At 45.7% G+C, this 14920-nt stretch overlaps 1 pseudogene; it reads right to left on the bottom strand.

Annotated features, from left to right (window-relative positions):
* Window positions 1-8059: 8059 nt before the first annotated feature.
* On the bottom strand, window positions 8060-8146 carry LOC114902198 (annotated as a pseudogene).
* Window positions 8147-14920: the final 6774 nt, after the last annotated feature.

The following is a 14920-nucleotide window of genomic DNA, read 5'->3' on the forward strand; positions in this document are numbered from 1 at the left end:
CAGCTTCTGGGGAGGAAGTGAAAGAAGAATCAGTGTCCCAAACACATTCATCTCATACATATCTAGTGAGCATCTACTATGTGGTAGGCACAGGGGCATGGGCATGAACAAAGTGCAGTCACTGCCCTCAAGGCTTATGGTCTAAAGGACACAAACTAGGAAACAGGTAATTACAAATCCCATGTGATATACGCTAATACAGGAAGGAAGTATAGGCATATGGGGGTACATAAGAGGGACAGAATCCAGATTTAGAGAATCAGCAAAGACTTCCTGGAAGAAGTGAGATCTAGACTGAAACTTAAAGGATGAAAAGGAGTTAGCCAAGTGAAAAAGGTGGGGAGCATTCCAGGTATAGAAAGCAGGAGTACACAGGATAAGGTCCAGGGATAGAAAAGCATAGTGGGAATTAGGTGCCTACAATTGTGCAAAGGGTTGGGACATGGTTATGACCTGCCTTTGAGTCTTTTCAAGTCCAAACCCAGGCAAAATTTTCATGTAACAACTATTTACTGAACTCCCACCACGTGCAAAGAGTCTCCACTGATGTGGGGAGGGTATGTGTATGTGAGGAAACCTACATACCACGACAGTAGGAGCCCCACATTAACCTTCCCTATCTTGTGACGTCTGGACACCACCTCCTTAAGACTCTCATGATCCCAGGCTGGCATCCTACGTTGATGGCAGGCCTGGTTTGAGTCTTGGTTCTCATGTGTCCTAGCTATGGACATGCTTTGCATTCTGGCAGCCCTGATGAGAGAGTTCCAGCCTCAGGCAGGGCTTGTATTTATTCACCCCTCAGCTTCCAGAGGCAGTGGGTCAGAAGTGAGGGGACAGGGCTTCCCTGGTGGCGCAGTGGTTGAGAGTCCGCCTGCCGATGCAGGGGACACGGGTTTGTGCCCTAGTCTGGGAAGATCCCACATGCCGCAGAGCGGCTAGGCCCATGAGCCGTGGCCGCTGAGCCTGCGTGTCGCGTACCGCAAAAAAAAAAAAAAAAAAGAAGAAGAAGAAGTGAGGGGACAAAGCAAGGTGGCACTGCACCCATGTTGAGCTTGAGAGGCCTGGAGACATCTCATTGCTCCTATCAGAAACTTAAACACAGGGAAAGGTGGCAAAGGTGATATTTACAAAAGTAGCAGAGGGTTGGATGCCAGCATTCTGACCACAGCTGAGGAAAGGACTTGGCTTATTCTATTTAAACCTTTGAAGTTCCCAGGTTGTGCAAGGCAGAAGGTTTGGTGTTGTCAGAACAGCCAATCTCAACATGCTTGCTAACTCATGTCCACGTGGTAGCTCCTGGCATGATGTCCTGGGCCAGTCCAGATGTCCACCCCATCCTCGACTCCAAGCACCTAAAACACACACCTCACCACTTTTGTAAAACACCAAACTCACCATCTTTAAAAAAAAAAAATTATAAGCAAAATCAGTCAGGATAGAAATGGTCCCCAAGGAGACAGTTCTTCTGAGAAGCCACTGAAGGCTTCAGGCCTGGCTGCTCAGTCCTTGACCTACTTGTAGCCAGGAAAGACCTATGCCCTTCCCAGCTTTTGGAAAGAGTCACTCTGGCCTTGCCTGCCTAGCCCAGCTTTGCTGACCTCATGGGTGCTGGTGGAGGCTTAGGAGGACCTTTCACCTCCTTCCTGCCCACTCATTTCCCTGCTGCAGCCAGGTCCCTACAGAGTGCAGGCAGACACCTGTCACACACAGCCTGACTCCTCTGATGTGTGTTGGAGAGGGGGAGGGGAGGATGGTGTGCTGGACAGGGGACAGGAGTTTGACAGGACTCTGCCACCCTACAGGGATTTATGATTCTGGCCCACCCAGGTTTGGGGGGCTCCCTAGGGCGCGGGTAGCTGTGTGGCCATCTTCAGGAAGGTGGAGCAGCTGCCTCACTGGGCTCTGGGACCATTGCCTGCTGGAGGCCCCTCCACGAGAAGGACAGTCTGGACCCAGAGGGGTCCCACAGACAGACCCCTCTGCTAAGACCCAGAAGAGGGCAGACCTGGTGCCCCCAAGCCACCTCCGAGCCCTCCTACCCTGCCCCGCCCAGCAAGCAGGAATACTGGTTCCTGCGGTAGGTCGGTGAGGGCGGGACTCTCCCCGCCTCGATGTCTCTGTGCAGGATAAAGGTGAGGACAGGCTCCTTCCCCTTAGGGCAGCCCAGAGCAGTTTCCGGCTGAGTCAGTTTCGCGGGGAGAGCGGCTCAGGCGAGCTCAGGGCTCGTCTCGCCAGCAGGAATTTGCCCACTCCCCTCTTCCGGCTCTGGGCGGCCCCTGGCGCGCCCCTGGGCCCCTGGCCGGTGGATGGGCGGATGGACAGACGGCCGCGGGGGAGCCCCGAGCACCAGCCTGCTAGAGGGGAGCCGGGAGCAGGTGGGCGAGTGCGGGGTCCTGGGCCCCTCGGATTGCCGGAAGCCAGCGCTGTCCAGCCAGAGAAGGGACTCCTTGACGCCAGCAAGTCAGGGCCCTGCTTAGATTTCCCTTCCCACCTGGGACAAACTTAGTATCCTCCAGGCGCTTGCGTTAACGAGTGATATTTCCCCGATCAGGACTCTCCTAGTAAAGTAACTATTGTTGCTAAAAGGAAGAAGCTGTTGCTGCTGATGGCCCCTTCCAGTCTCAAGAAGCACGAGGAAAAGACATCTAGACACCTGAGGCTTAAGTATGAAAGGGAGTGTAAGGGACAGTTAAGAGTATGGATTCTAGTATCCTGACCTGGGTTTGAGTCCTGGCTTTGCCATTTTTTGAGCCGTGTCACCCAAGGTGAGTTTCTGTTGTTTCTCAGAGGCCAGTTTTTTCACCTGCAAAATGTATAATAATTCTTATTGCACCTGTTCCTCTAGGATTGCTGTGAGGATTAAAGGAGACAAACGTGGAACATGCTTAACACGGTGCCTGGCACATAGTACCAACTCAGTATGTGGTTGTAAAATGTGCCTTTTATTGGACAGCACTTCATCCCAAAGAGTGGGGATTTCACACAAAAGGAAAATATATTTGAACAGGTGGGTTTTGTATGGCCGCCCAAATCACAGAGTAGATGACAGCATGTTTCCCACCAGCCACTTCAGTTTCCCTCCTGGATAAAATGTAAGTGAGCAGGACCCTATGGGGCCTTCCCAGAACAGGACTCCCCCTCTTTCCCCCCACGTCCTCTGCCTGCCTTTCGTCTGTAGAAAAACTAGTCAAAGAATAAATTTAATCAGAGAGGTGAGAAAATGCAGAAAGAAAGAAAAACAGCCAAGCAAGACAAAGAAAGGACCTTTAGTTCCGGCTCAAGGGCAATAGGTAATATTCTGAGCCAGGTCCTTTGAGCTGTTTTGCAGATACTGAAACTTCTTCTTCGTGGAAGAAGTTAACTGTATACCACCCACAAGAACATAGACCCCAGACCGGTTGGAACCAGAAGGTTGAAGATATCCACTCCCACCAACCCATCAGAGGAATGTCCATGAGCTGATCACACACACCACAATCCTCCTCCCTCACACTGTCTTTAAAAACCTTTCCCTGAAAACCTTCGGGGAGTTCAGGTCTTTTAAGCACTAGCGAGTGGCCCTGGATTCCTTGCTTGGTGCCCTGCAATAAACGCTGCACTTTCCTTCACCGCCAACCGGGGTCAGTAGATTGGCTTTACTGCACGTGGGCAAGCGAACCTAAGTATGGTTCGTAACAAAAACAGTCCTAATTAAAGGCATCTAGGAACTAGGAAGCTAGAGTGCTTCCTAAAACTCCTAAAACGACCAATCCTCCCATCTGCCACTCCCCACCCCTACCCCCTGCCCTCCGCCCCACACAAGGTCTCAGCCCAGTCCCCCAGAGCCACAAGCCAAGAGGCAACGTAGATGTCTCCATGTTGGCTTCATACAATCAGTCTATTATTTGTTTTATTTTGCCACGCCGCTTGCGGGATCTGAGTTCCCCAACCAGGGACTGAAGCCGGGCCATGGCAGTGAAAGCCTGGAATCCTAACCACTAGGCCAACAGAGAACTTGATATTTGGTTTTTTAATCATAGAGTATAGATTCTTCCCCTCCCATTTGTCCTTGTAACTTACCATTGTCTAATCTAGAGTTGCTTTCTGGAGGCACGAAAAATCTCAGCTGAGTCTGAAAAGATAAATAAGAGTTCATCAGATAAAGGAAGAATAGGTCATTTCAAGTATTGAGACGAGCACAGGCAAGGCTCAGAGGCTTCCCAGGACATGTTCTGTGGAATAATATGCGGCTCTGTGTAAAGGAATCTAGGTCCCGGCTGAGGCACTATGGCATAAGAGCTTAGCACATGAACTCAGGGGCTATACTGCCTGGGTTTGAATTCCAGCTCTATTACTTACTAGCAAGTTACTTAAGTTCTTTGTGCCTCATCTAGAAAATAGAATCATAGTAATAATACCCAGCTCCTATTGTTGTTGGGATGACTAAATAAATTGATACATGGAGAGAACTTAGAACAGTGATGGTGCATAGTAGGTGTTTCATTAATGTTAGATGTTACTATTCCCAATTCATATGTAAGCTTTGGAGCAGCCCATCTTTTTCTTTCACCATTCAACCCAAGTACACCCTATACAAGAAACTCTTTGATTAATCTGAAATGCCTATCTGTTGCATACCACCCAAATGCACTTCATTTCTGGATATCAACATTTTAACAAACTCATTCTCTAACACTATCCTGGGGAATTGGTCACATCAATAGAGAAGGAAGTTTACTGCAGGAAATCAAGGAGCTGTCTTGTGACACAATGACTCAGTTATACATTCAACATTCTGACAGCAAGTATTTATTGAGCACTTATTATGTGCCAGGCATCATGTTTCACATGCCTTGCCCTAGAGCCCCACACAGGAGGATTAGGTGGAGGGTGATTGATTTAAGAGTCTCAGAAAGATCAACCTTTGTCTCCAATCTTTCTCCTCCTGACTGCTTGAAAGATTTAGCACTGATTTCACTTCTTCAAACCCTTCTTAAGGTGATGCATTCTGGTGGGTCAAAGTTCTAGGCTACCTAGAGAGGTCATACATTAGATATTTAATAGCAGTGAGAAGTCCACTATCTGATTAACTCATTTTCTAGAGCAAATGGATCCATAAAGGGCTTTGGTGGGGCTGTGAACACTGGAAACCACGTGTTTGTCAATTTGTGCATTTTTCCCTAGGAGTTCTATGTCAGAAAACATAAGAATTAGATAATAGGACAATCTTCCCAATACAAAACACCTAAAACATAGCAAAGATTCTTTTACATGCATAGCAGAGCTTGAAGAAAAAAAAAAGGCGGGGGGGGGGCCGGAATCTATAGGGGCAAAAGACAAACAAACATACAAAGCAAAGAACAAAACATGTGCTGTTGTAGGTGTTGTCAGTGAAGCTGTGGCTGTCCTGAGTGTGCTGACCAATCCTGATAACCGAAACCTGGTGTACAGCAGGGCCCTCAAGGCTATGCTTTCCAGGAAGGGTGGGCCAGGAGAAATCTTGCCACCAGCAAAGGGAGGGGTCAGTGATATGTGTTTGTCTCTACCTGCATTCTTGACTTGAATAAACAGTTTCCAGTGAGACTTTGCGCTTCCGGTGAATTTGAGAGTAAAATGTATACTACACGTGGTATGGGAAGACACAAGAGGGAACATTAACAAAAATTGGAAATGGATTGGTGGTTCTTTGAAGGAGCTTTGTACAAAGCTTCTCTGGAGGAGTTCCCCCTCACCCCAGGCTACATAGGATTCCAACACAAAAAGTTTGGACAAGTAGAGCTCAAATAAAAAAAAAAAAAAAAAAAAGCTAGGGAATTCCCTGGAGGTCCAGTGGTTAGGACTACGAGCTCAGGGTTCAATCCCTGGTTGGGGAACTAAGATCCCGCACAAGCTGCAAGGCGCGGCCACAAAAGAACACAAAAAAAATCTAAAAAAACATAGAAAAAATCTCTATGAACAAATGTCAGCAGACCCAATAAGTAGCTGCATAAGAGGCTCTCCAACTCTGATAATAGAATTATTAGGTACAGAGTAAAAAAAAAAACAAAACTTTTTTTTTAATGTTTAAGAAAACTAAGAAGAAACTGAAAACATGAGAAAAGGACCATATGCTACCAAAAAAAGATGAAGGAGGTTTGAAAAACAAATCAAATTGAACATCTAAAAATGAAAGCCATAATAGTCACAATTAAAAACTAAATGGGCAAGTTAAACAGAAGATTTAGATAGAATGGAAGACAAAATTGGTGAACTAAAAAAAGAAAAAAAATCTAAAAAATTACACAGAATGTAGTAGAGAGAGACAGAAATATGGAAAATATGAAGGAAAAATTAAGGGACATGATGATCAGAATGAGTAGGACTAATATTCATCGAATTGGCATTCTATAAGGAGAAAATGGAATAAAAAGAGGCCAAGAGGGCTTCCCTGGTGGCGCAGTGGTTGAGAGTCCGCCTGCCGATGCAGGGGACACGGGTTCGTGCCCCGGTCCGGGAAGATCCCACATGCCGCGGAGCGGCTGGGCCCTTGAGCCACGGCCACTGGGCCTGCGCATCTGGAGCCTGTGCCCCGCAACGGGAGAGGCCACAGCAGTGAGAGGCCCGCGTACCGCAAAAAATATAAATAAATAAATAAATAAATAAAGAGGCCAAGAGATAGTGGCTGAGTATTGTCCAGAAGCAATGAATGACATGAATCCTTACCTTCTATGATTAATGTAAGCTAGATGACAAAGGAATAATATATATATATATACACACATATATATATATATTTTTTTTTTTTTTTTTTCACTGTGGTCTCCAGGACCTTTATTCAGGAAGGTACAGAGCACCTGCAGTCCGTTTGACAGGCACTGTGCAGGGCTTTGTAACGGCTCAGTTTTCTCCAAAGATGTAGTGGGGAGAGGGGTGCAGAAGGAAGGAGAACGCTCAGGGGAGTTCTCTCCTCCAGAAAAAGGCACTGGCAGGGGGTGAGCACCCTGCTTCTTCCCAAGCAATGGCCTGGGTTATATACACACGGGGCTTGACCAGACGCAGAGAAACTCAAAGCTAAATACAGCTAACCATGGAAAGGGTCCCTGGCGCAGGGTGGGGAGGAAGGGCGGGGGTGGGGGGGGGCAGTGGCAGTGGCCAGGGCTGCATCTGGGCTCTTTCCATTGGGTGGAAAAGGAAGTTCAGAAAGAAGGCAAAGCTTTAAAGGAGAAACAGAATGCAGCCTCTCAGACTGTGTCTTGTGCAATTAAAAAACCCGACAAAATAAATATAACTTGAAAACTTCTTATATGACACTAAAGGCGTATCTGGGACAAGCAGTTGAGAAACCTCCTCCACTGCTGAGCAGTGTTGAACCCCAAGAGCCCCGGGTCCCCACGAGGACAGGAAAGGACGCCCACTTACCTGTGCGCAGGTGTGCACACCTCATCCCACCCTCCTGGCACCTGCACAGCCAGGACCCAAGGAGTCCCTGCCTGGACCAGGCTGGCTGGGGAAGGTTTTCAGACTGCCTGGGCAGAAGCTTTGGGAAATCCCATTCCAGGATCCATCTATCTCGCTCCGTCAAGGGAGTGGGGGACAGAAGGGAGAATGGGTTGAGAGAGACAGTAGGTGTGCAGGAGAACTAGCATGGGAACTACAAGACCCCCTAACACCTAATAGAATAACCCTAGAAAGATGCCACTTTCTACCATTCACATATATACTGTAATTCAAAGCAAAGGATCGCCAGAAACAGGCCCTATGGGCCTCTTTTAATGAACAAGTCACTGGCATATTAGCACATTGTTTGGAAACAACTGGTGCCTATTTAAAGTACTTGGAAAGTTTGTTCTCTTAAATTGGTTAAGCTGGTTCCCTGTAATTTTTGTTCATAGCATTAATTTGCTTTAGCAAATTTTTTTCCTAGATAGAATGAGGGTAACTTGGCCAGCCCAGAGTTGTAGAACTTTTACATCTGAATTAATGACGTCCCTTCCCCACAGACAGCTGCAGCACAGACCCCCGGGGTCCCTTCTGACCCAGCTGACTACAGCTCCCAAGACCCCGAGCTGACTTTGGCGCTTCTGCCTTCTAGGGTCATAAAAATATGGAACGCTTCACGAATTTGCGTGTCATCCTTGCACAGGGGTCATGCTAATCTTCTCTGTATCAAGGAATAATATATATTTGTGTGTGTGTTGTGTTTTTTTTGCGGTACGCGGGCTTCTCACTGTTGTGGCCTGTCCCGTTGCGGAGCACAGGCTCCGGACACGCAGGCTCAGCGGCCATGGCTCACGGGCCCAGCCGCTCCGCGGCATGTGGGATTTTCCCGGACCGGGGCACAAACCCGTGTCCCCTGCATCGGCAGGCGGACTCTCAACCACTGCGCCACCAGGGAAGCCCAAGGAATAATATTTTTAAATGTCTGAGAGTAAATATCTAGCAAAGTAGAATTTATACTTAGCCAAATTAGCATTTAAAAGTAAGAACATACATAGAATGGAAGAAAATATTTGCAAACCATGTATCTGATAAGGGACTTGTATAAACAATATATAAAGAACTCTTACAACTCAACAATAAAAAGACAAATAACCCAATTTAAAAGTGGGTAAAGGAGTTGAATGGACATTTCTCCAAAGAAGATATACAAATAAACAATATACATATGAAAAGATGCTCAACATCGTTAGTCATTTAGGGAACTCAAAATCATGATGAGATACCACTTCACAACCAGTAGGGCAATGGAAATAAAAAAGGAAGACAATAAAAAGTGTTGAGGGCTTCCCTGGTGGCGCAGTGGTTGAGAGGCCCCCTGCCGATGCAGGGGACACGGGTTCGTGCCCTGGTCCGGGAAGATCCCACATGCTGCGGAGCGGCTGGGCCCGTGAGCCATGGCCGCTGAGCCTGCGCGTCCGGAGCCTGTGCTCTGCAACGGAAGAGGCCACAACAGTGAGAGGCCCGCGTACCGCAAAAAAAAAAAAAAAAAAGTGTTGACAAGAATATGGAGAAACCCTTATACATTGCTAGTGGGGTTGTAAAATGATGCAGCCACTTTGGAAAACAGTTTGGCAGTTCCAGGAAATAGTAAATATAGAGTTACCACTCTTAGTTATACACTCAAGAGAATTGAAAACATATGTCCATATAAAAACCTGTACACAAATATTCATATCAGCATCATTCATAACAGCCAAAGAGTGGAAATAATCCAAATGTCTATCAACTGATGAATGAATGAGCAAAATGTTGTATATCCATAAAATGGAATATTATTTGGACATTAAAAGAAATGAAATTCTAATTTTTAAAAATTGTGAATCACTATATTGTACACCTGTAACTTATATAATATTGTACATCAACTATACTGCAGTTACAAAAAGATATGAAATTCTGATACATGCTATAGCATGGATGAACCTTGAAGACATTATGCTAAATAAAAGAAGCCAGACACAAAAGATCACCAACTGCAGGATTCATTCATATGAAATATCCAGAATAATATTCCTTTGAATAGAATTTTTAAATTACACCTTTGCAAATCTATGTACCTATACATCTATATCTATAGATATCTATATATCCATAGATATCTAGGTTTTTGGGGAAGGTTGCACAAGAGACTGTTGAAAGTGGTTGCCTTTGGAGATGGGAGATTCATGGATAGAGCATAGAGATGGGTTGGAAACCTTGTTTTTATTATTGAGGTACAACAACATACAATTAAATTCACCCTTTTAAAGTATACATTTGCTGGGTCATATAGTAACTGTTTTTTTTAAATTTTTATTTTGTATTGGAGTATAGTTAAAAATGTTGTCTTAGTTTCAGATGTACAGCAACTGTGTTTAATTTCTTGAGGAACTAGGAAACTTTTTTCCAAAGAAGCAACATCACTTACATTCCCACCAGCAGTTTATGAAGGTTCCTATTTCTCCAAATCCTTGTCAACACTTGCTATCCTCTTTTTTGTTTTGTTTTGTTTTGTTTTGTTTTGTTTTGTTTTGTTATTGCCTCTGGGTCTGAAGGTCTAGGAGAAGTGGCATAAATCTTGCTTTTATTTTATTTGTATTATAGGGTCTGTGATCTTTGTGTAGCGGTCACAAGGTTAGAAAAAAATTTGCTCTCTGTTCACCCTTTAGAATTAGGAAATCAGCCTTATCCACACTAAAAATTTCCCCAGGGCTATTTTTAATATTTCAAAAACCCTGATATAGGACTTCCCTGGTGGCACAGTGGTTAAGAATCTGCCTGCCAATGCAGGTGACACGTGTTTGATCCCTGGTCCGGGAAGATCCCACATGCCATGGAGCAACTAAGCCTATGTGCCACAACTACTGAGCCTGCGAGCCAAAACTACTGAGCCTGCGTGCCACAACTACTGAGCCTGTGTGCCACAACTACTGAAGCCCACACGCCTAGAGCCCGTGCTCTGCAACAAGAGAAGCCACCACAATGAGAAGCCCACACACCGCAACGAAGAGTAGCCCCCGCTGGCCGCAACTAGAGAAAGCCCGTGTGCAGCAACAAAGACCCAAAGCAGCCAAAAATAAATAAATAAAATAAATAAATTTTTTTAATTTAAAAAAAAGAGAAAAGAAAGTGCTTTGACAACTAACAGTCCTCTGCATATGTAAGGGATGATTACAATTCATTAATTTTCCAAACATGTATTGTTGTGCTCTTCAGTGGAACAAGTAATTTAAATTTCTGCCCTCAAAGAACTTATAATTCAAGATTTTACTTGACTTAAAGTTACTTTTCTCAACAAGGCAGTGCAGGAAGGGATACGAGGCCACGTGTATAATTGAGGCTATCTGAGTTTGGTGTGGAAAACTCAAATCTCATTTGATCAAGTGTGGCAGTGGGAGTTGAATCAGGGTATTAGATCCCTGGGGGTAGAAGGGGGCAGGCACCCTGTCTTGTTCATTGCTGCATCCCCAGCACCCAGTACAGTCTCTCAGGCACATAACCTAAGGATAATAATAACAAAATATAACTAACATCAGTTGAGCACATCAGTGCCGAACACTGTACCAAATGCTTTGTCTGCATAAATTTCATTTATTCTTCAAAACGTGGGACTTCCCTGGTGGTCCAGTGCTTAAGACTCCGTGCTCCCAACACAGGGGGCACAGGTTCAATCCCTGGTTGGGGAATTAAGTTCCCACGTGCCACATGGTGCAGCCTAAAAAAAAAGGAAAAAAAAAACAGTCTTATTGGAGTAGGCAGCATTAATCCCACTGAGAGAAAACTGAGCCTCAGAAAGATTAAGGAGCTTGTCCAACGTCACCTAGTCACTGAGTAGTGGAGCTGAGTTTCAACTCAGGTCCAGTTTTCCTGGAGGCCACTGCTCTTAACCCTGAAACACCTACATGAGAAATCCAGTCCTGTTGTATCTCTTCGTGGAGGCACAGTGAGGGCAGCAGGCTGGTGGAGCTTGGCGGTACTCACCTCCGAGATGCCCCACCAGCTACCCCAGCTCTGATTCTACTGCCCCGAGCTACCATCTGTCATGTTTTGGATCCCCAAATGGACTTCTGTACAGAGGAAAGAAAGCACTCCTCACTGTGATTTAATAAATGGAAATCAATCAATAAGTATTTTTATGTCAATTTCACGTGAGTTTTACTAATATTGAGTTATAATAACTAACTTTATATTTTAAGTTAATGTTCCAAAATTTTATTAATGATATAAGTGGGCTATATATAAATTTAAGTGATAAACCTTAAAGAAAATCAGAGCCTTATCAACTAAGTATGCCTATACTATTAAACTTCTAGATCTATACGTTGAATAACTGGGGTAGGAGGGAGGTAGAGTCCTAAAGGCAAGTAGCTTAGTCTCCAAAATGCTTCGTCCAATGCTTATTCGTAGTGACATTTAATAAATAGTTGTTGAATAAATGTGTGTAAAAAGGAGGAAATAATCATAAACAAAATTAAAAGCAAATAGATGGGGAAATATTTTCATAAATACAATAAGAAAGGGCTCAATATATGAAGAAGGGCTCAAATATATCAAGAACTTGGAAAACTGATACAAAAATATGAAATCTTTAATAGAAAAATGAAAACACCAAATAAATGAAGAATGAACGAATGGTTGGCTTGGAGCTACCGGAGAGATGCCTCTCCTGGAAGTCAGCACCTTAATTTTGCAAGAGAGCATTGGGGACCATGTGACGACAAGCGGACTTCAGGAATTTGAGAAGAGGGAAGTAATCAGAAAATGCATGGAGTTTAGCAGGGGAGCTGGGTTAGACCTCTTTCAGACAAGCCAGAGAGAGCAGGAGAGGGGCTGCTCTGGGGACTGACTGGGTGATCAGATGTCCCAAGTTGGAGAAAGCAGCCAGAAAAATCAGAGATATTTGGAAGCAGGAATGTGGCTTTACTGGGAAGGGGTTGGAGGGTGAGCTCACCCTCTGGGGACGAAATTCAACTCTAGCAGGTGGACAGCAGTCTTTGGGAGAGTGCTTGGGGAGGGGCGGGGCCAGCTCTGTCCTGCCCTGACAGGTCACAGGAGCCCAGCCTTGGGAGCGGGGTGAGTCGGAACCTGGGCTCTGATGATAGTAGCAACATGTCTGGCATGTGAAAATGTCTTTTCCTTGTGAGAAACCAGGTGAAGCGATGTGACTCAGGGGCTTAGCAAGTGCAGGACTGGTTACTGGGCTTGCTTCCAGGCCCTAGTCTTGTCCCCAGATCCTGGAATGACTTTGACTTCATGCCCTTCCCATTAGCGGTCTCATAACTGAGAACTCATCCCCAGGAGATAAGGGTGACTTTCACAGTGCACACCCTTTGTGGGAAAGGGGCTGTTCAGGTGTGCTGGCCTCTGGAGCTTGGGGGACTTCCCTCCTTTCCTGGCTTGGAAGAAGTAAGGGAGCTTCAGGCAGCCCATGTCCACTATTTATCAGGTGATTCACTAATCCAACTAAAGAACCTCAACTTCCTGCAGTGATGAGCCCAGCACATAGTTTCAGGTACACATATCACCAATAGTCACATGTCCCTTGACTGAGTGACCTGCACAAGGAGGCTGTGAAAGCTACATGCCCAGGCACTCCGGGCATCAGGAGTCACACTGACAATGAGAACATCCACAGGCTTGGAGCCACTGACAGTGCAAAGGTTCCTAGTGTGTACATGCTTGCCCTGAAGCACACACACCCATCTTGGTGTGCACACTCAGAGCCCCCTGAGCTCTACATCCCGCTACACACCAAGCTCATTCTTTTGGGTAGCCCCCATTTTGAGGAAGTCCCAAAGCTGCTTGGTTCTTTTGCTGTGAAAGGAGATTCTCCACAACCCTCTACTCTCCTTTCTTCTTGGCTTCTCCCTGTTTAGCAGAGAGAGAAGAGGCAGGGGACAGCTATGAATTCATTCCAGAAGGCTGAGAATGGGAGGCTGCCAGGACCTCATAAAAGCACTGAGTTATAGAATCTAATCAGCTGGAAGGAACATTACAGAGCTCGGTCCATTTGTGTTACTGGTGAGGACCCTGAGGCTGAAAGGAGAAAGAGACTGGCCCATTGCTCTGGGCTGGGAAGGGCTGAGCCTGAGTTTGGTGACGTGCGTGCGTGGGATGGGCAGAGAGAGTACAGGTTCAGTCTAGCTAAAGGGTTTGGTGAGCTCAGGGGGCTTACTGATCTTCAGTGCTTGCACGTGATAGGAGATTGATCAACAGATAACCACTGAGCATCTGGTTTGCACAAGGCATAGACTAAGGAGATAATACATCTTTAAGTCTTAAAATAACTCTTCCTCTCAAAGTGATTACAATCTAACAGTGGAGAGAAGTGAATAAGCAAAATGTTTGTGATAATTTTTAGGAACAGTACAAGAGGTTCTCTAGACAGAACATGCTTATCAATTGAGAGACATAAACAGTGAATGCTATGACATCAGGAAGCAATACTTGAATATGCAAAAGAACCACTGGTGGTGGTCTGGGGAGGTTTCCAGGGCCAAAGAAGAGAGCTGGGAGCCTAAGATACTGAGTAGTTTTAGTTGCCTTTCAGGATCCGTCAGGCCAGTGGGTTGGTGGGGGCAGGCTCAGGAGGGTCCGGGCCATCCTGGTTGAGGGGAATGGAGGGGCAGATTCTGGCTGGACAGTGTTTCCCCACGGCAGCTTCTGCCCTTCTTGGCTGGGATAAGAGGCGGCAGGGCAGCCTGCATCTTCACTAGCCGACTTGAAACAGAGCCAAGGAGTTAGTCAGCTGGCAGCAGAAATGGCTGGGCATCTGTGTCTGGGGGAAAGGTGCCAGCCAGCCAGGAAGAGGAAGAATGCGCCCATGTGTGCACATATATGTCAATACAGGGCATGTGTGCGTAGCCACACCCAGAAGAGGGGGAAGTGTTATTGTAACTATGAATGAAAACAGCACAGAAATCAGGAGAACCCCATTGCCTCCCAAGTTCTCTATCCCAACGGCCAGCTCCCTGATAAGATGGCAGGACACCTGCCACCCCCTGTGGCTCCCGCTGCCACTTGCCAGGTGGCATGAAGCTCACTCCATGCCTGGCTTGGTCACAGCTGGCCTGGGCTCCCCTGCTCTCAGAGAGCCCACCTTGATCGCAAGACAAGACGACAGGAGGGGGAAAGACTTCGTCTTAACGCTTAATAATTTTATGATTCCATGAAGGAAGGAGAGAGCAGAGCGTCAACACAGATTTATCCCAAACTCTTGGATGGACGTAATTTGGTAGATAGCACAGAAAGAGAAAACACTTTTAAATACATGTTTTGAGTGAGTTTCCCCTTTGATGCTTATTACCTACAGAAGAGAAGACTAGACCGTCCACAAGCTTTTACTGAGATGAGGAAACAGGGTTTCTTCACCCCAAATCCTTCCTAAGCTTTTTCATTAACATTTTTTCAAAACATTCATTGATTTTTTTCTTATTATTATACAATGTATGCTTATAGTAGAAAATTGGAAACTATAGGA

The sequence above is a fragment of the Monodon monoceros genome, unplaced genomic scaffold, assembly GCF_005190385.1.
Source record: "Monodon monoceros isolate NGI ecotype Baffin Bay Population unplaced genomic scaffold, NGI_Narwhal_1 Super_Scaffold_2, whole genome shotgun sequence".
Lineage (NCBI taxonomy): Eukaryota > Metazoa > Chordata > Mammalia > Artiodactyla > Monodontidae > Monodon > Monodon monoceros.